Source organism: Stegostoma tigrinum, chromosome 11 (assembly GCF_030684315.1).
Source record: "Stegostoma tigrinum isolate sSteTig4 chromosome 11, sSteTig4.hap1, whole genome shotgun sequence".
NCBI classification, from domain to species: Eukaryota; Metazoa; Chordata; class Chondrichthyes; order Orectolobiformes; family Stegostomatidae; genus Stegostoma; species Stegostoma tigrinum.
The window spans coordinates 81,899,698-81,922,245 of record NC_081364.1 but is presented as its reverse complement, the minus strand read 5'-3'; the positions used below and the strand labels follow the sequence as shown (position 1 = coordinate 81,922,245).

At 48.3% G+C, this 22,548-nt stretch overlaps 1 long non-coding RNA gene across 1 annotated transcript in view; it reads left to right on the top strand.

Moving 5' to 3' along the window:
• The window catches only part of LOC132210165 (uncharacterized), a 45,472-nt gene extending 23,284 nt beyond the window's left edge, over positions 1-22,188 (top strand). Inside the window, exon 4 of the long non-coding RNA XR_009446399.1 lies at positions 21,974-22,188. This is a non-coding gene — a long non-coding RNA (uncharacterized LOC132210165). The remainder of the gene's footprint in view (positions 1-21,973) is intronic.
• The last annotated feature ends 360 nt before the right edge of the window (positions 22,189-22,548 follow it).

The window sequence follows — 22,548 nt, the reverse complement described above, 5'->3', positions numbered from 1 at the left end:
TGTTGGAATTGCAGACAGCGATGAGGACCAGCAAAGGACAAAGCTGAATATCGATAGGTTGGTGACTTGGGCAGAGAGATGGCAGATGGAGTTCAATCTGGAAACATGTGAGAATGCATTTTGGAAGGTCTAATCCAGCTGGAAAATATCCAGTAAATGGCAGAACCCTGAAGAGCACTCATAGGCAGTGGGATCTGGGTGTCCAGGTACACAGGTCACTGAAAGTGGCTACGCAGGTGAAAAAGGTAGTCAACAAGGCATATGGCATGCCGACCTTCATTGGCCTGGGCATTGAGTATAAAAAATGGCAGGTAATGTTGCAGCCTGTCCTGTCTCAGAGACCATTGAAGAGTTCAACACGGGTCTGGAGTCACTTTTAGGACATACCGGGAAAGCACAGTAGATTTGCATCCTGACAGTACATTGTTGAAGCACATTGGTGTTTACAATTGATATTGGTTTCAAGGCCCACTTTTACTGACACCAGATTTGAAATTTTGGTATTTTGTAAATTGTCTGAACATTCCTTGGCTGCCAAACCATAGGCCTGGTCTGGATTAGTAATCTAATGATATATCCACAACAGCACCATCTCCACATGGGGACCCATCAGAAACCACACTGAGCAGGTTATTTCTAAGCTGCCTGACAGCTCTGTCAAAAACAACTTCCAACAATTCGATGATCTTGATGAGACTGAGGGTGTGGCAGTTGGTCAGATTGTAACTATTCTCCTCTTAAGGGACTGGGCACAGCTGAGTGAATGTCCACATTGCCAGGTAGGTGTCAGAGTTGTGGCTGGAATGAAACAGCTTCCCCAGGGGCACGGCTTGTTGTGCAGCACAAGCCTTCAGTCCCATTGCAGGAATGGCGACAGGGCCAGTTATCTTCTTCGTGTCTTTAGTTTATCATCTTTTTCTTGGTATCATGTACAGTGAATTGAATTTGTTTTAGACTGGCATCTGTGATTTTGTAGGGGATCATGACAGGGCCAGTTATCTTCTTCGTGTCTTTAGTTTATCATCTTTTTCTTGGTATCATGTGCAGTGAATTGAATTTGTTGAAGACTGGCATCTGTGATTTTGTAGGAGATCATGTCGAGGGTGAGCTAAGTCATCCACTCAATACTTCTGGCTGAGGATGGCGCAGATACTACATCCTTGACTTTTGTACTGATGTGGAGGGCTGTTCCGTTGTTTCGGTTGGGGATATTTGTGGAGCCCTCTCCTCCAGTGTGTTGTTTAACTATCAATCACCGTTTATGACTGGTTGTGGCAGGACTTCTGGTCTGTTGGTCTTGCAATCACTTTGCCCTGTCTGTAATGTGTTAGTTCTGCAGTTTGGAATGCAAGCAGCCAAATCTGGCATTTATAATGGGCTGGCATCAGTTTTTGGTTCAGATGGTTCTGACCCCAGCGTGTTTGCCTGCGCTCGTCACTGAACATTGATCAGCTTCATGGTAACCATAGACTGAGGGATTCTCTGGGACAAAAAGATACAGATTGTGGTTGAACACAATTCTGCTTCTGCTGCTGCTGTGGTTTACACCACCACATGAATGCCCAGTTTTGAGCTGCAATATGTTCAATGTCATTTGTGCTGCCTGAAGTTTGGTACTTTGCTCTGGTACGTCCCAGCGAATACATGGAGGTGGGAATAGAGCGAGTGAAAGAGTTACAGGGTCAGTCAGCTCGTCAGTCCAACCAGTCCATGTCAAACATAATCCCAAACTATCCTAGTCACACCTGCCTGGGCTTGACCAGGCTTGGAGGGCCGAATTTTCTTTGTTCTTTGATCTTTGTAAGTTCCCTTCTAAGTTGTTCCCCTCTCAGCTTTGAACTTAGCTCTTGACTTTTGGCCTCCCCTCCCCCTGAGAAATGGACCTTGGTTCTTCAGAATATTCATGGAATTGAAATTTTATAAACCTCTGTCATGTCACCCCTCAGCCTCTGACACTCCAGGGGAAAACCTTTCAAACTCTTCGGCCTCTCCCTACAGTTCAAACCCTCCAGTCGAGGAACATCCTTGTCAATCTTTTTTCTGCACCCTCTCAAAAATAACAACTTTCTTCCTTTAGCAGAGCCAACCGATATGTGCGTAGTATTCTTAAAGTGGCCTCATCAATGTCCTGTACAGGAGCAACATGCCATCCCAACCCCTATACCCAATGCTCTGACTGATTAGGGCAATCATGACAAATGTGTCCTTCCCTACCCTGTCTCACATGCTCCTCCACTTTCAAGGAACTATGTGTGTGCACCCAAGGTCTCTTTATGCAGCAACTTTCCCCAGCGCCCCAGCAATAACTGTATAAGACCATAAGACGATAAGACATAGGAGTGTAAGTAAGGCCATTCGGCCCATCAAGTCCACTCTGCCTTTTAAATCATGGCTGATGGGCATTTCAACTCCACTTCCCTGCACTCTCCCTGTAGCCCTTGATTCCTTGTGAGATCAAGAATTTGTCGATCTCTGCCTTGAAGGCATCCAACGTCCTGGCCTCCACTGCACTCCGTTGCAATGAATTCCACAAGCCCACCACTCTCTGGCGGAAGAAAGTTCGTCTCATTTCAGTTTTAAATTTATCGCCTCTAATTTTAAGGCAGTGCCACGGGCAAAGAACAAAGAGCGAAGAAAATTACAGCACAGGAACAGGCCCTTCGGCCCTCCAAGCCTACGCCAATCAAGATCCTCTGTCAGTGAGTTTTGAGAAGATTTGTAGCTCAAGTTGAGTTTCTGGATGTGAGTTTGCTCGCTGAGCTGGAAGGTTAGTTTTCAGACATTTCGTCACCATTTGAGGTAACATCATCAGTGAGCCTCCGATGAAGCGCTGGTGTTATGTCCCGCTTTATATTTATCTGTTTAGGTTTCCTTGGGTTGGTGATGTCATTTCCTGTTCTTTTTCTCAGAGGATGGTAGATGGGCTCCAAATCAATGTGTTTGTTGATGGAATGCCATGCTTCTAGGAATTCTCGTGCGTGTCTCTGTTTGGCTTGTCCTAGGATGGATGTGTTGTCCCAATCAAAGTGGTGCCCTTCCTCATCTGTATGTAAGGATACGAGTGATAGTGGGTCATGTTGTTTTGTGGCTAGTTGATGTTCATGTATCCTGGTGGCTAGATTTCTGCCTGTTTGTCCATTTGATTGCCTGCCTATTTGTCCTGTTTGATTGGGACAACACATCCATCCTGGGACAAGCCAAACAGAGACACGCACGAGAATTCCTCGAAGCATGACATTCCAACCGGAACTCCATCAACAAACACATTGATTTGGAGCCAAACTACCATCCTCTGAGAAAAAGAACAGGAAATGACATCACCAACACAGGAAATGACATCACCAACCCAAAGAAACCTAAACAGATCAATAGAAAGTGGGACATAACACCAGCGCTTCACCAGAGGCTCACTGATGATGTTACCTAGAATTGTGATGAAACGTCTGAAAACTAACCTTCCAGCTCAGCGAGCAAACTCACATCCAGAAGATCCTCTGTCTAACCTGTCATCTATTTTCTAACGATCTGGGTCCATTTTCTCCCTGCCCATCCATATACCTGTCCAAATATATCTTAAAGGATGCTAACTTGTCTGCATCTACCACCTCCACTGGCAACGCGTTCCAAGCACCCACCACCCTCTGTGTAAAGAACTTTCCACGCATATCTCCCTTAAACCTTCCTCCTCTCACTTTGAACTCATGACCCTTCATAATTGAATCTCCCACTCTGGGAAAAAGCTTTTTGCTATCCACCCTGTCTATACCCCTCATGATTTTGTAGACCTCAATCAGGTCCCCCCTCAATCTCTGTCTTGCTAATGAAAATAATCCTAATCTATTCAACCTCTCTTCATAGCACCCTCCATACCAGGCAACATCCTGGTGAACCTACTCTGCACCCTCTCCAAAGCATCTACATCCTTTTGGTAATATGGCGAACAGAGCTGTACACAGTACTCCAAATGTGGCCAAACCAAAGTCCTATACAACTGCAACATGACCTGCCAACTCTTGTACTCAATACCCCATCCAATGAAGGAAAGCATGCCATTTGCCTTCTTGACCACCCTACTGACCTGCGTTGTCACCTTCAGGGAACAATGGACCTGAAACCCAGGTCTCTCTGTTCATCAATTTTCCCTCGGACTTTTCCATTTACTGTATAGTTCACACTTGAATTCGATCTTCCAAAATGCATCACCTCGCATTTGCCCGGATTGAACTCCATCTGTCATTTATCTGCCCAACTCTCCAATCTATCTATATTCTGCTGTAATCTTTGACAGTTCCCTTCACTATCTGCTACTCCACCAACCTTAGTGTCATCTGAAAACTTGCTGATCAGACTACCTACACCTTCCTCCAAATCATTTACATATATCACAAACAACAGTGGTCCCAGCACAGATCCCTGTGGAACACTACTGGTCGCAGGTCTCCAATTTGAGAAACTCCCTTCCACTACAACTCTCTGTCTCCTGTTGCCTAGCCTGTTTTTTATCCATCTAGCTAGCACACCCTGGACCCCATGTGACTTCACATTCTCCATCAGCCTGCCATGGGGAACCTTATCAAACACCTGACTGAAGTCCATGTAGATGATATCTACTGCCTTTCCCTCATCAATCAACTTTGTCACGTCCTCAAAGAATACTATTCAGTTAGTAAGACATGACGTTCCCTGCACAAAACCATGTTGCCTGTCACTGATATGCCCATTTTCTTCCAAATGGGAATAGATCCTATCCCTCAGAATCTTCTCCAGTAGCTTCCCTACCACTGAAGTCAGGCTCACCGGTCGATAATTACCTGGATTATCCTTGCTGCCCTTCTTAAACAAGGGGACAACATTACCACGTCTCAAGTCCTCCGGGACCTCACCCGTGTCTAAGGATGCTGCAAAGATATCTGTTAAGGCCCCGGCTATTTCCTCTCTCGCTTTCCTCAGCAACCTGGGATAGATACCATCCAGGCCAGGGGACTTGTCCACCTTAATGACTTTTAGGATACCCAACACTTCCTCCTTTCTTATGTCAACTCGACCGAGAGTAAGCAAACATCTATCCCTAACCTGAACATCTGTCATGTCCCTCTCCTTGGTGAATACTGATGCAAAATACTCATTAAGAATGTCACCCATTTTCACTGAATCAGCACGTAACTTTCCTTCTTTGTCCTTAAGTGGGCTAATCCTTTCTCTAGTTACCCTCTTGCTCTTTATTTATGAATAAAAGGCTTTGGGATTTTCCTTAACCATGTTTGCCAGCAATATCTCATGTCCTCTCTTAGCCCTCTTAATCCTTCATTTCAGTTTCGCTCTGCATTCCCGATATTCTTGCAAAGCTTCGTCTGTCTTCAGTCGCCTTGACCTCATGTATGCTTCCTTTTTCCTCTTGGCTAGTCTCACAATTTCAACTGTCATCATTGGTTCCTTCATCTTGCCATTTCTATTCCTCATTTTCACAGGAACATGTCTCTCCTGCACACTAATCAACCTCTCCTTAAAAGCCTCCCACACACCAAATGTGGATTTACCTTCAAACAGTTTCTCCCAATCTACATTCCTCACATCCTGCGGAAACTTGGTATAGTCAGTTTAGTACTCTTCCTTTCGGACCACTCCCATCCTTGTCCATGAGTAGTGTAAAACTTACAGAATTGTGGTCGCTATTTCCAATGTAGTCCCCCACTGTAATATCAACCACCTGGCCAGGTTCATTCCCCAGCACCAGGTCCGGTATGGCACCTTCCCGAGTTGGACTACATACGTACTGCTTTAGAAAACCTTCCTGGATACACCTTACAAATTCTGCTCCATCTTGAACCCGAACACTGAGTGAATCCCAGTCAATGTTGGGAAAATTAAAATCTCCCATCACCACCACCCTGTTTCTCCAACACGTTTCCATTATCTGTTTACATATTTGTACCTCTATCTCACGCTCGATGTTGGGAGACCTGTAGTACAGCCCCAACATTGTTACTGCCTCCCTCCTATTTCTGAGTTCTACCCATATTGCTTCATTGCTTGAGTCCTCCATGGGCCCCTCCTTCAGTACGGCTGTGTTATCATCTTTGACAAGTACTGCAACTCCTCCACCCCTTTTACCTCCCTCTCTAACCCCACTGAAGCATTGATATCCTGGGACAACTAGTTGCCAATCATACTCTTCCCTCAACCAAGCCTCAGTAATAGCAATAACATCATACTTCCAGGTACTGATCCAAGCCCTAAGCTCATCTGCCTTATCAACTACACTTCTCGCATTAAAACAAATGCATCTCAGACCACCTGTCCCTTTGTGTTCATCATCTGCTTCTCGACTACTATTCCCTTTAGCCACACTGACTCCATTAACTAGTTCCCTACTGGCTTTCATTTCTACCTCTTTTCTGTCCAATATTTGGTTCCCATCCCCCTGCCACATCAGTTTAAACCCTCCCCCACAGCATTAGCAAAAGTACCCCCAAAGACATTGGTTCCAGTCCAGCTCAGGTGTAGACCATCCAATTTGTAATTGTCCCACGTTCCCCAGAACCGGTTCCAAAGTCCCAAAAATCTGAACCCCTCCCTCCTACAGCATCTCTCAAGCCACGCATCCATCCTAGCTATTCTTTCATTTCTGCACTGACTAGCACGTGGCACTGGTAGCAATCCTGAGATTACTACCTTTGAGGTCCTACTTTTTAACTTGGCTCCTCACTCCCTAAATTCTGCTTGTAGGACCTCATCCCGTTTTCCGCCTATATCGTTGGTGCCTATACGCACCACGACAACTGGCTGTTCGCCCTTCCTCTTCAGAATGTTCTGCAGCCGATCGGAGACATCCCTGGCCCATGCACCTGGGAGGCAACATACCATTCAGGAGTCCCGTTTTCAACCGCAGAACCGCCTATCTATTCCCCTTACAATTGAATCTCCAGTGACTATCGCCCTTCCACTCTTTTTTCTGCCCAGATAGATGAAGACGGCCCCCGCTCGAGGTAAGCTTTTTAAAGTGGGAATAAAAAACGTTACCTTCCCGGCAGCCCCCTGGCGCTCTCTCTGTCTGGCTCTCGCTCTCCTCCTGCCTAACAGAAACAACTTAGTCTCTCCTAGTCTCCCGCCTAACAGAAACAACTTCCTAGCGTCCACCCCTTCTTAACCATCCATTATTTTGTAAGTTTCTATTGGGTCTCCCCTCAACCTTCTAAACTCTAATGAGTACAATCCCAGGATCCTTAGCCGTTCATCATACGTTAAACCTACCATTCCAGGGATCATCCGTGTGAATCTCCGCTGGACACGCTCCAGGGCGAGTATGTTCTTCCTGAGGTGTGGGGCCCAAAGTCCTGTCCTGCTCTACTCTACCAAACGCAAAACCTCTCATTTATCTAAATTAAACTCCATCAGCCACACCTTGGCCCATTGGCTCGTCTGATCAATGTCGCTTTGCACTCTGAGATAAACTTCACCACTGTCCACCGCACCACTTTTTAATATCATCTGTAAACTTACTAACCATGTCTCTGATATTCACATCCAAATCCTTTATATTAATGATGGAAAGCAGGCAACTCAGCACTGATAATTGTGGCACACCGCTGGTCACTTGTCTCCGGTCTGTAAAACAATCCTCTGCCTTCAAGCCAAGTTTGAAGTCATTTGACTAGCTCCCCCTGGATCCCATGTGATTACCCATTACTAATCTGTCTCCCATTCAGAACGTTATGCAACACCTTTCTGAAGCCGATTTGGAAAATGTCTGCCACACTGCCTTCATCAACCTTCTTTATCACCTCTTCAAAATAATCAAGTTAGTGAGACATGATTTACACTGCAAAAAGCAACGTTTACTGTCCCTATTCACTTCTTGCCTTTCCAAATGCATGTAAATCCGATAGCTCAGAATCCCCCCACCCACAACACTTTCCCCAGCACTCATGTCAGGCTCACTGGTCTATGGTTCCTTGGCCTGGCTTATAATATAGGTCTCAGACTGGGTCAGGGTCAGTGTAAGGAAAGAGTCAGACAGTTTTCTTTAATCTGCTAAAATGACACATTTATGACCAAACCAATTTTACTCAAACTATGATGCAAAGAAGAAACACACACACGCACGCGCGCGCGCGCGCGCGCGCGCGCACACACACACACACACACACACACATACGTATATTTGTGACAAGCTGAAATATTAATTTGAAAGAACTTTGTCCACGTAACAGTTGAACTCATGATAAAAGGAAAAATGTGAGAGATTGTCCCAAATGTTATTCTGCTTCCAAATTTATTCTGCTCGCACAAGTTGTTGGCAATGGGATTATTTCCTGGAACTATTAGATTTGGCTGAATTCCCTTTGCTACAGGCAGTGGGAGATTCCAATTAATCCTCATCATGAATCCTCCATGAGTGGTAAAGATGATTGGTGCGCTTTCAGCTCTCATACATTGATGCGATGAGGAACAAGGAAATAGAGAGGGAGAGATACGCTGTTGCTTTTCAGGCACGTTGCGTTTCTTTTCCCCTCTCTGAGTTGAATCACGCAATAATGCTATCCAACCCCCAAACATGAACATGTGAGGTCCTCTTGAACATTGCCCGAGCTATTTGTTTCCATCACATTCCCTGCTCCATGTTGATGCATCATTGCTGCTGACATACACAGAGTCATTTCCTGAGCAACGAAAGGGCCTACTTGATTTAAAGACATGTTTATATGTGCCTGCATAATTTAAAAATAACAAGCCTTGATGTCTTCACAACATCTATATTAAAATGATTGTGTCTTACTCATAAAGAAATAGAGAAAATAGTGGAAAAGGTCAGCAGTCTGGCAGCATCTATGAAGAGAAATTAGAATTAATGTTTCAGGTTAAGTGAACCTTCCTCAGAATCTGTTTTATTTTTAAAATTATTTCCCCAGTTGTATTCTCCCAATCAAGACAAATTATCCGTCAGGTATTCACCATTTACACTCTCCTCAAGTTCTTATATAGTCAAGAATATTTTTGGTTCTCAGAACTAAACTGTTAATCCTCCATAACATAATGCCTTCATCACAGGACAGTGTATAGAGAACCATCTTTGAAAAGTGTCAAAGGCCATTGTGATTTTTTTCAGTTTTGGGCATCATACCTACAGACAGAACATGAGATGGATTCTCAGCAACGCCCTGTACAGAAGCAGGGAAACATGCCTAACATCATACCCAGCACCCTTTTCAAGAAACAGCACTATTCCATTTACTTTCCAAATCACTTGCGACATCTTCAGACTAACTTTGTATGATTTCTGTACCAGGACACACAAATCACTCAGTAGCACCGATCTCTGTGTTACTTCTCCAGTCATATAATTTATTGCTGTTTTATCCTTTCCCCAAAACACAAATGTCCCATAACCCACACTGTACTGTTTTATTTGCATTGCCGGAAGTTTGCTCCCAAACACCCACTGTCTACACACCAGTGTAGATCGCCTCCCTCCACTTGTCATCTTATTGGGTGACTATAATGTTGTACTAGCACATTGAGCTCCAATCCTATCAGCCCTTCATCAACATCATTAATCTGGATTGTAAACTGTTGATGAACTCACAACATTTCTTGAGGAATTCCATTAGTCGCTGCTTTCCAACCTGAAACTAAATAATTATCTATACTCTGCATTTCTTGTTGGTGAACCAGGACTCGCTGTGAAGCAGCTGGGAAAGGTTGCAGGGCCTCTCCTGTGGTGCGTAGCTGGTTGTCGAGAAGTATCTGAGCTCAGCAACACACCATTAGGGCCATTTGTTGTCAGATCATCAGGTAGAGGTTGTACTGTCAATGATTCTGATCCTTGAGTGTTTAAAAAACAAGCACAGAATATAGACTGACATTTGAGTAGAATGCTGTAAGGTCAGAAATGCTGTCTTTTAGATGCAGCAATAAATCTAGTCTGCCCTCTCAATCAGGTGTTCAATTTTCACCGGAAATGTATCGAGGAGAAGGGGAGGTTTCCTATCAGTCTGGTTAACATCTGTCCCTTTAAGAACATCACAAATATAGATGAGCTTATGGTTAATTTCATTTTTGGCTGTGGGTGTTGTGTGGAAAAATTGTCAGTATTGGTACACAATAAAATAAAATTTCGTTGACGAGTGACCTTACAGACATTTGCAAAGTCATAAGGGACACAGCCAACTGTAAACAGCCAAGGTCTTTTCCCCAGGGTGGGGGAGTCCAAAACGAGAGGTCACAGCTTTAAGGGGAGAGGGGGAAGGTTTAAAAGGGACTTAAGGGGCAACATTTTCATGCAGAGGGTGGTGTGTTTATGGAATGAGCTGCCAGAGGAAGTGGTGGAGGCTGGTACAATTACAACATTTAAATGGCATCAGGATGGGTATATGTTTCGGAATGGTTTAGAGAGGAATGGACCAAATGCTGGCAAATGGACCCAGATTTATTTCGGATATCTGGATGGTGTGGATGAGTTGGACCGAAGGGTCTGTTTCCATGCTGTATATCTCAGTGTCTCTATGAGAGCAACCATGACTGTTTGAATGGGGACATCCTTTTCCTCTGTAACAGCTTTGAAGGGTGGAGTGAGACAACAACAAACAGGATACGAGCTGCCGTCGGCCAATTGGACCCTCGAGACTGCTGGTTAACTCCCCACCCATGTCCATGATTCCACCCACGCCCTCCAACTCCTCCAGAACTTTCAATTTCCTGGTCCCTAACACCTCATCGTCACCATGGACCTCCAATCCCTGTATACTTGTAATGGCCATACAGATGACCTAAAGGACCTCTGCTTCTTCCTGTCCCCCAGGCCCGACCGGTCCCCCTTCACTGACACCCTTGTCCGCTCAGCTGAACTCGTCTTCATCATTAATAACTTCTCCTTCAAGTCCTTCCACTTCCTACAGACAAAGGGGTTGGCCGTAGGACCCGCATGGGCCCAAGTTATGCCTGCCTCTTTGTAGGTTACTTTGAACAATCCCTTTTCCGAAGCTACGCTGGCCTTAAACCCCACCTCTTCCTCCGTTATATTGATAACTGTATTGGTGCCGCCTCGTGCTCCCACAAGGAGCGCAAACAGTTCATCCACTTCACCAACGCCATCCATCCCAACCTTAAGTTTCTCCGGACCATTTGTGATACATCTCTCTCCTTCCTGGGCCTCTGTGTTTCCATCTCTGGAAACCACCTGGAAACCAATATCCATTTCAAGCCTACCAACTCCCACAGCTACCTAGAATACACTTCTTCCCACCCACCTTCCTGCAAAAATGTCATCCTCTATTCCCAATTCCTCCGCCTCCTCTGCATCTGTTCCTGAGATGAGGAATTCCACTACCAGTCATCCCAGATGTCTTCGTTTTTCAAGGGTTGCAACACCCCCTCCACAGTGTTTGAAAATACCCTCGAACGCATCTCTCATGTTTTCCGCAACTCATCCCTCACACCCCCTCCCCTCAATAAAACCAAAACAGAATCTTCTCGGCCTGAGGTACCCCACCTGCCCCGACCACCCCCACCAACCTCCGGATCCAACAGATCATCCTCCAGCACCTGCGCCTTCTGCAATCTGACCCCACCACCAAAGACATTTTTCCCTCGCCACTCTTCCCTGCTTTCCGGAGGGACCACTTTCTCCATGAATCTCTTGTCCGCTCCACACTCCCCTCCAGCTCCACGTCACCCGGCTCTTTTCCCTGCAACTGCGAGAAGTGCGGAACCTGCCCCGACCACACCACTCCGTACCCTCCATCCCAGGCCGCAGGAAACCTTTCCACATCAAACAGATGTTCACCTGCACATCTGCTGATGTATATTGTATCCCCTGTTCCTAATGTGGCCTCCTCTTCATTGGGGAAAACAAGCGGAGCCTTCGAGACTGCTTTGTGGAACATCTACGCTCCACACCCTGGATGACATGTCCATTCTGGACCTCATCCAATGCCACAACGATACCACCCGAAGGCTGCAGGAACAGGACCTCATATTTTGCTTGTGAACCCTGCAGCCTAATGGTATCAATGTGGACTTCACAAACTTCAAAATCTCCCGACCCCCACCTGCATCCCAAAACCAGCCCAGCTTGTCCCTGCCTCCCTGACCTGTCCATCCTTTCTCCCACTGATCCACTCCTCCCACCTCAACCCCCGCCCCTACCTCCTACCAACCAGTCTCATCCCTGTCTCCTTGACCTGTCCGTCTTCCCTTGACTGACCAACCTCCACCCTAACTCCCCACCTACACTCACCTTTACTGGCTCCATCCCAGCCTCCTTGACCTGTCTGTCTCCTCTCCACCTATCTGTTCGTTTATCCATCTTCCATCCACCTCCCCCTCTCTCTCTCTATTTATTCCAGAATCCCCTTGCCATCCCCCATTTCTGAAGAATGGTCCAGACCCAAAATGTCAGCTTTCCTGCTCCTCTGATGGTGCTTGGCCTGCTGTGTTCATCCAGCTCGATACTCTGTTATCTCAGATTCTCCAGCAGCAGCAGTTCCTACTATATCTGGAGACTGCAATGTGAGGGAAAGAAATTCTGCAGACATGTTCTGCACTATGAAGAATCTCGAGTAGACATTACTGAACACCAGACACAACAAAAGAGCATAATTTCCAACCCCAAAAGATCATATTGCAGATCACTATTTCCCACCTCTAAGGTGTGACTGCCCTCCTCCTAAAAGCCTTAAATGTGACACAGCAACAAATTATATTCTCGAATCAAAAACAAAGTTGCTGGAAAAGCTCAGCAGATCTGGCAGCATCTTTGAAGGAAAAAAAACAGAGTCAATGTTTGGGGTTCAGTGACCCTTCCTCAGAATTGATGGTGGCTGAGAAAATGTCAGTTCATATGCTGAGAATAGGGAGGTGGATGGGGTAGAGAGTAACCGAGATGCTAGGGCCCAAAGAGAGAGAAAGAAGTTGGACAGACAAAGGAGTTTATAACGATCAGACTGGAAGGGTGAGTAGTTGCTAATAGGGACTGTTAGTGACTAACAACAGGGAGTGTGTAATGGCAGGCTGTGTGGTAACAAGGCCTGGTGTGTGGGGTGAGGTGCTGGGACATGGGAGAGTTTAGGCCCTAAAATTATTGAACTCAATATTGAGTCCGGAGGGCTGCAGAGTCCCCAAGTGGAAAATGAGGTGTTGTTCCTCCAGCTTGCTTTGGGCTTCACTGTAACACTGCAGCAAGCCAGAGACAGAGATGTTGGCCAGGAGCAGGGTGGTGCATTAAAGTGGCAGGCAACAGGCAGCTCAGAGACTTTTTTTACAAGCCGAGCATAGATGTTCTACCTCGCGTTCACCAAGTCTTCACTTCATTTCCCAATGCAGAGGAGACCACATTGTGTGCAGCGAATGCAGTAGCCTAGATTCTGGGAAGTTCAGGTGAAGTGTTGCTTCACCTGGGAGGTATGTTTGGCGATACTGGGGAGGGAGGGGGTAAATGTGCAGGTGTTGCACCTTCACCGGTTACAGGGGACGGGCCGTAGGGCTGTGGGGAATTGTTGGGGGTGAAGGAAGTGTGTACCATGGTGTCCCAGAGAGAACGGTCCCTGCGGAAGGCAGGCCTGTGATGCTGCTTGGCCTACTGTGTTCATCCAGCTTCACACTTTGTTATCAAGGGAGAGGTGGTCTGGTGGTGGCATCTCACTGAAAGTGGCAGAAATGGCGTCTGATGATCTTCTGGATGTGGATGCTGTTGGGATGGTTGGTGAGGCTAAGGGGAACCCTATCGCTGTTGCGGGAGGAAGGGGAAGAAGTGAGGGCAGAAGTGTGGGAGATGGATTGGACCTGGTTGAGCGCCCTGTCAACAAAGGAGCTGGGGAATCCTTGGTTGAGGAGGAAGGTGGACATGTCGGAGACTCTCTTGTTGAAGTTCGCCTCATCTGAACATATGTGCTGGAAACAGAGGAACTGAGAGAATGGGATGGAGGGAGTCTTTGTGAAAATAAAGACCGGAGTTTGTAGGCCTTCTGGAGCTGGGAGGGTCTTTCAAAACATGTCAGGGTTGTGTGGCGGGGTGGGAATATCACTCACTGGGCTGTGGTGTGGCAGATTGTGTTTGATTTGCATAAATGCAAGACATTGCTTTTGGCAAAACAAACAAGGGCAGGACTTCTACAATTTAAATTAGGGCCTTTGGTAGTGTTGCAGAACAGAGACGAGGCCATCAGGTATAATCCTTCGAAGTCTGAGTCACATACAGACAGGCTGGTTAAGGAGGCATTTAATTCGTTACCTTCTTTGCTCAGACCTTTGAGTTTGGGAGTTGGGATGTCATTTTCATGTTGTGCAGGATGTAGGTGAGGCATCTTCTGAAGTACTGTGTCCAGTTCTGGTCGCACTGTTATTGTAAGGATAATATTAATCTGGAGAGGGAACAGCAGAGATTTACCAGGGTGTCGGTGGGAATGGATGGTTTGAGATATAAGGATTAGGTTAGATTCCCTACGGTGTGGAAACAGGCCCTTTGGCACAACAAGTCCACACCACCCCTTGAAGCATCCCACCCTGACCCATCCCCCTATAGCCCACACCCTCCTGAACACTACGGGCAATTTAGCATGGCCATTCCAACGAGCCTACACATCTTTGGACTGTGGGAGGAAACCGAAGCACCCGGAGGAAACCCATGCAGACACGTGGAGAACGTGCAAACTCCACACAGACAGTTGCCCGAGGCTGGAATTGAACCCAGGTCCCTGGTGCTGTGAGGCTGCAGTGCTAATCACTGAGCCACTGTGCTGCCTGTGCCAGGACAAGGGGTGCCATGGGTGCCAGAGAGAGATGGTCTGGAATCTGTTTAAATATGAACAAATGGGATGGGTTGGATATATAGATAGAGAGTGGGAGATAGAGAGACAGTGCCACGGAAGGATGTGTTCGCAAGTTTCAGAATGCTGACATGTAGACATACTCCCTTACACCGAGAACACTGCATGGGTCCGACACTGTCGCCTGATTCAATCCGGATACATCACCACTTCAGAGTGTTTTCAGAGGCTGGATAGGCTGGGACTTTACTGACTTGTGCACAGGAGGATGAGGGGTGACCTGATTGAGGCTTTTAAATGATGAGGTGCACAAATAAATTGAATGTCGGTTATCTTTTCTTGGGGATGGAGGATTTCAAGGCTGTGGGGATGTTTCAAATTTTGAGGATCAAACATTTTAAAAGAGACATGAGGGGCAATTATTATACAGAGAGTGGTTCGTGTATGGAATAAAATTCCAGATGAAATGGTGGAAGTGAGTACAGTTACAACATTTAAAAGACATTTAGATAAGTACATGGGGAAGAAATCAGTTTGGATGGTGTTGTGAGCTGCTACCGTCCCAGACCCTCTCTGAACAAATCCCTGATGGTTCCCATCCCCTCTTGCTGCCTGTGCAGTGGCGTGTGGAGACCAGCAGAGGGAGGCATTGCAGCACATCAAACAGCACAGAGACTGTCAGAGATAATAAAATGTGAGGCTGGATGAACACAGCAGGCCAAGCAGCATCTCGGGAGCACAGGAGCTGGTGTTTCGGGCCTAGACCCTTCATCAGAGAGGGGGATGGGGTGAGGGTTCTGGAATAAATAGGGAGAGAGGGGGAGGCGGAACGAAGATGGAGAGAAAAGAAGATAGGTGGAGAGGAGAGTATAGGTGGGGAGGTAGGGAGGGGATAGGTCAGTCCAGGGAAGATGGACAGGTCAACGAAGTGGGATGAGATTAGTAGGTCGGAGACGGAGGTGCGGCTTGAGGTGGGAGGAAGGGATGGGTGAGAGGAAGAACCTGTTGGGGAGGCAGAGACAGGCTGGTCTGGTTTTGGGATGCAGTGGGGAGCGGGGAAGAGCTGAGCTGGTTGTGTGATGCATTGGCGGGACGGGACGAACTGGGCTGGTTTTGGGATGCAGTTGGGGGGAGGGGAGATTTTGAAGCTGTTGAAATCCACATTGATACCATTGGGCTGCAGGGTTCCCAAGCGGAATGTGAGTTGCTGTTCCTGCAACCTTTGGGTGGCATCGTTGTAGTACTGCAGGAGGCCCATGATGGACATGTCATCTAAAGAATGGGAGGGGGAGTTGAAATGGTTGGCGACTGGGAGGTCCAGTTGTTTACTGCGAACCGAGCGGAGGTGTTCTGCAAAGCGGTCACCAAGCCTCCGCTTGGTTTCCCCAATGTAGAGGAAGCCACACCAAGTACAATGGATACAGTATACCACATTGGCAGATGTGCAAGTGAACCTCTGCTTAATATGGAAAGTCATCTTGGGGCCTGGGATAGGGTTGAGGGAGGAGGTGTGGGGGCAAGTGTAGCATTTCCTGCGGTTGCAGGTGAAGGTGCGGGGTGTGGTGGGGTTGGAGGGCAGTGTGGAGCGAAAAAGGGAGTCATGGAGAGAGTGGTCTCTCCGGAAAGCAGACAAGGGTGGGGATGGAAAAATGTCTTGGGTGGTGGGGTTGGATTGCAGATGGCGGAAGTGTTGGAGGATGATGCGTTGTATCCGGAGGTTGGTGGGGTGGTGTGAGAGAACGAGGGGGATCCTTTTTGGGCGGTTGTGTCTGGGGTGGGGTGTGAGGGATGTGTTGAGGGAAATGCAGGAGACGCGGTCAAGGGCGTTCTCGACCACTGTGGGGGGAAAGTTGCGGTCCTTGAAGAACTTGGACATCTGGGATGTGCGGGAGTGGAATGCCTCATCGTGGGACCAGATGCGGCGGAGGCGGAGGAATTGGGAATAGCGGATGGAATTTTTGCAGGAGGGCGGGTGGTTGGAGGTGTATTCTAGGTAGCTGTTGGAGTCGGTGGGCTTGAAATGGACATCAGTTACAAGCTGGTTGCCTGAGATGGAGACTGAGAGTTCCAGGAAGGTGAGGGATGTGCTGGAGATGGCCCAGGTGAACTGAAGGTTGGGGTGGAAGGTGTAGGTGAAGTGGATGAACTGTTCGAGCTCCTCTGGGGAGCAAGAGGTGGCACTGATGCAGTCATCAATGTAACACCGGAGGAAGAGGTGGGGTTTGGGGCCTGTGTAGGTGCGGAAGAGGGACTGTTCCACGTAACCTACAAAGAGGCAGGCATAGCTGGGGCCCATGCGGGTGCCCATGGCCACCCCCTTTGTCTGTAGGAAGTGGGAGGAATCGAAAGAGAAATTGTTGAGGGTGAGGACGAGTTCGGCGAGGCGGATGAGGGTGTCGGTGGAGGGGGACTGGTTGGGCCTGCAGGACAGGAAGAAGCGGAGAACCTTGAAGCCATCTGCATGCGGAATACAGGTGTATGGGGACTGGACATCCATGGTGAAAATGAGGTGTTTGGTGCCAGGGAATTGGAAGTTCTGGAGGAGGTGGAGGGCGTGGGTGGTGTCACGGACGTAGGTAGGGAGTTCCTGGACCAAACGGGAGAAAATGGAGTCCAGATAGGTAGAGATGAGTTTGATGGGGTAGGAACAGGCTGAGACAATGGGTCGACCAGGGCAGGCAGGTTTGTGGATCATTTGGACATAGAGCAGTTTTTCCGCCGCCTTCGCCTCCATGCTTACTTCTTCAACCGGGAACCTAACCCTCCCTCCACTGATTCCCTTCACCCGCTTCCAACACAAGTCCTCCTCCTGGACACCACCCCCAGGCCTCCTACACTCCCTTGACCTCTTCATCTCCAACTGCCGTCGAGACATTAACCGCCTCAACCTCTCCACCCTTCTCACATACTCCAACCTCTCCCCTACAGAACGGGCAGCCCTCCGTTCCCTCCGCTCCAACCCCAACCTCACCATCAAACCCGCAGACAAAGGTAGCGCAGTGGTAGTGTGGCACACTGACCTCTAGATCGCCAAGGCCAAACGCCAACTCTCCAACACCTCGTGCTACTGCCCCCTTCATCATGACCCCACCACCGAGCACCAAACCATCATCTCCAACACCATTCATGACCTCATCACCTCAGGGGACCTCCCACCCACAGCCTCCAAACTTATTATTCCCCAACCCCACATGGGCCATTTCTGTCTCCTTCCCAAAATCCACAAACCTGCCTGCCCTGGTCGACCCATTGTCTCAGCCTGTTCCTACCCCATCGAACTCATCTCCACCCATCTGGACTCCATTTTCTCCCCTTTTGTCCAGGAGCTCCGTACCTACATCCGTGACACCACCCACGCCCTCCACCTCCTTCAGAACTTACAATTCCCTGGCCCCCAACACCTCATTTTCATCATGGACTTCCAGTCCCTATACACTTGTATTCCGCATGTAGATGGCCTCAAGGCCCTCCGCTTCTTCCTGTCCTGCAGGCCCCACCAGTCCCCCTCCACCAACACCCTCATCCGCCTCGCCGAACTCGTCCTCACCCTCAACAACTTCTCTTTCGATTCCTCCCGCTTCCTACAGACAAAGAGGGTGACCATGGGCACCCGCATGGGACCCAGCTATGCCTGCCTCTTTGTAGGTTACGTGGAACAATCCCTCTTCCGCACCTACACAGGCCCCAAACCCCACCTCTTCCTCCGTTACATTGATGACTGTATCGGCGCCACCTCTTGCTCCTCAGAGGAGCTCGAACAGTTCATCCACTTCACCTACACCTTCCACCCCGACCTTCAGTTTACCTGGGCCATCTCCAGCACATCCCTCACCTTCCTGGAACTCTCAGTCTCCATCTCAGGCAACCAGCTTGTAACTGATGTCCATTTCAATCCCGCCGACTCCCACAGCTACCTAGAATACACCTCATCCCACCCACCCTCCTGCAAAAATTCCATCCCCTATTCACAATTCCTCCGCCTCCGCTGCATCTGCTCCCACAATAAGGCATTCCACTCCCGCACATCCCAGATGTCCAAGTTCTTCAAGGACCACAACTTTCCCCCCACAGTGGTCGAGAACGCCCTTGACCGCGTCTCCCGCATTTCCCGCAACACATCCCTCACACCCCGCCCCCGCCACAACTGCCCAACGAGGATCCCCCTCGTTCTCACCCCCCACCCCACCAACCTCCGGATACACCACATCATCCTCTGACACTTCCACCATCTACAATCCGACCCCACCACCCAAAGCATTTTTCCATCCCCACCCTTGTCTGCTTTCCGGAGAGACCACTCTCTCCGTGACTCCCTTGTTCACTCCACACTCCCCACCAACCCCACCACACCCGGCACCTTCCCCTGCAACTGCAGGAAATGCTACACTTGCCCCCACACCTCCTCCCTCACCCCCATCCCAGGCCCCAAGATGACTTTCCATATTCAGCAGAGGTTCACCTGCACATCTGCCAATGTGGTATACTGCATCCGCTGTACCCAGTGTGGCTTCCTCTACATTGGGGAAACCAAGCGGAGGCTTGGTGACCGCTTTGCAGAACACCTCCGGCTCGGTTCGCAACAAACAACTGCACCTCCCAGTCGCAAACGATTTCCACTCCCCCTCCCATTGTTTAGATGACATGTCCATCATGGGCCTCCTGCAGTGCCACAATGATGCCACCCGCAGGTTGCAGGAACAGCAACTCATATTCCGCTTGGGAACCCTGCAGCCCAATGGTATCAATGTGGACTTCACCAGCTTCAAAATCTCCCCTTCCCCCACCGCATCCCAAAACCAGCCCAGTTCGTCCCCTCCCGCCACTGCATCACACAACCAGCCCAGTTCGTCCCGTCCCCCGACTGCATCCCAAAACCAGTCCAACCTGTCTCTGCCTCCCTAACCTGTTCTTCTCTCACCCATCCCTTCCTCCCACCTCAAGCCGCACCTCCATCTCCGAACTACTAACCTCATCCCACCTTCTTGACCTGGCCATCTTCCCTGGACTGACCTATCCCCTCCCTACCTCTCCACCTATCTTCTTTTCTCTCCATCTTCGGTCCGCCTCCCCCTCTCTCCCTATTTATTCCAGAACCCTCTCCCCATCCCCGTCTCTGATGAAGGGTCTAGGCCCGAAACGTCAGCTTTTGTGCTCCTGAGATGCTGCTTGGTCTGCTGTGTTCATCCAGCTCCACACTTTATTATCTTGGATTCTCCAGCATCTGCAGTTCCCATTATCTCAGAGACTGTCAGACCTGCCCCACACAGAGACACACAGATACACACACAAATACACCGATACTTACACAAATAAGGGGAGCCTATCAGAATGTCTCTGTCTCTGTGGTTTGTCAATATTTCATTCATTCCATCTGGTGTGTGTCAGGATTTCTGTTATTCCATGGACAGCATTTCCTTATTTGAGTCACTCCATGCGAGTACAGCAGTATTTGCTCTCTCCAGTGAGTGTGTCAGTATTTCAGTTGTTCCATGGGGACTGTGACTCTGTGAGATTTTCAATGCTTGATTATTGAAGATGTTGGGAGACAAGTAAATATTACAGGTTAGTTTCAGTATCTGAGCTGTCTGAAGGAGGAGGTGTAGGAGGGAGACTCCGTGCTCCCTTCCTGGGAGCTGGTGGAGACGATGTGTTGTGAGCCCACCCTCCTGCCCACCGAGACCGTGGGGATTCCATTTGTACCGTCTCGATATAAAAGGGAGATGGCATCAGGGGCATGGTTTCTAAGCTATGCCAGGTGGGAATGGAACTGACAGTGGGGTTAAAGTGAGAATTACTCTTCACTGAACATTACTCCTTACTCAGTCGGTGGGATGTGTATATTTTGGAATCTCCACACAGGTCGTCCTGGTTCTCTCCAGCTCATTCCAGGGCCCTCCCCATGCGGCGGGGGAAGGTGGGTTCGGGAACTGATGTGGGGAACACCACCGCCCTGCTTGGCCTTTTCTGTCCTATTCCAGGCTGTTCCTCCTGGAATGAGGGAAAGGGAGGAAGGGAATGAACGTGAATGCGCATGGCCCTGCTGTTAGTGATGGTGTAGGTGAGGGGGAAGTGGTGAGGTGTCCGGATTGAATCAGTCGACAATGTTGGATCAATGCAGTGTCTTCAGTGTTGGGGAGTATGTCTACATGTCAGCATTCTAAAGTTGTGAACACATCCTTCCATGACACAGTCTCTCAATCTCCCCCTCTCTGTCTGTATATCCAACCCATCCCATTTGTTCGTATTTAAACTGATTCCCCACCATCTCTCTCTGGCAGTGATTTTCACACCCATGGCACCCCTTGTCATGGCACATTGGAGATATGGAGCTGTAAATGGATGGGAGCCTCACATCCTGTCACTTCCAGCATGGGCTGCAAGTTTCCCCAGGCTGGGAGGTGATTTAACACAGCGTTACCGAGCACTGCACTGGGGTGGTCTGTACAGATCTACACGCTGGGAGGGTAACTGCTCCAGGTTTGCAGATCAGTTCAGTGGTGTTCACCTCACTGCCCCCCCACCCCCCCGTGCTGGAGAGATACCTGGTCCGGATTTATATATTAATGCACTGGTGTGGTCTGCACAGCTCCCCGTGCTGGACTGATATCTATTTGGCTGGTGAGGCCTGCACAGTGTCCCACTCTGGACAGATTGCTGGGTTGTATTGAGCAGGACACTAGCCTGGTCTGCACAGTGCTCCATGCTGAACAGATATTCCATCTGGGTTTGTGGTGTCTGGGCTGATTCTGTGAGGTGGATTGAGAATGTGAGATAACTGACCACTTCAGCTGATCTGGCAATGCCTTTAATTTGTGTTTGCCAGTTGTGTTGAGTTTGGGGAGAGATTTCCACCGCGAGGCTGAGTGGGTCTCACCAAAACTGAAGGACAGAAGGGCCTTTGTGATGTGGATCTTTTATGACTCCATCACATTCTGTATCCGACATTCCCCGGAACATTCTGTAACCGACATTCCCCGGAACATTCTGTATCCGACATTATTTGTGAACAGTTGGATGCTAGTTAATTGAATAAAAGATAAGATCCCGAGGGAAAAGATCCCATTCCAGAGAGAAGGAGACTCTGTTTCAATTTCCCCTCAGGCGGTTAATGGGGTGAATACATTTTCCCTGTGTTCATGTTTCTTCACAAACAAAAATTGACCACAATGTGGACCAAAAGACTGAAATTTCCATCCTCCGTTTGTCTTCAGGGAACTGGGAGAGAATCCTTCAGGAGAGCAACGTCTTCACCCTCTATATCAGGAACTGTAAGGAAATGACCTGTGCCTGCTCTCGAGTGATCGAGTCTGTGGGAATGTTCTAGAAGCCATCTGTCCTTCTGGATGTGTGTTTGTGTCTTTCAGGAGGGAGAGTTTCTTGTATTTTATGTTAGCTTTTTTGTAAAATAAAACAAATTGAGACATTACTACGGGTTGTTTCAGCTTTTCTTTTCAGTAAATCAGCGATAAATTTGAAAATGCCACTGGGTCCTCAATCAAACTGGTAACTTTGCCTCCAGGCTGATATATATTTTATTTATTTTCCTTCCTCACAGTTAACGTAGTGACGATCTACGTCCTGCTTTATAAAGATTGTCGATTGTCTCCATATGTCAGACGTTACCTGGGGGCCATGGCAGTGGCGGATCTACTGGTCATTATCCTCGACCTGATATTGAGACACATTCCCACTGTTTATCTGGAACAGTTTTTATTCCTGTATTCCATCCCCGTGTGTAATATCCACGCCGTCCTGCTTTATGCAGCCACTGACTGTTCTGTCTGGT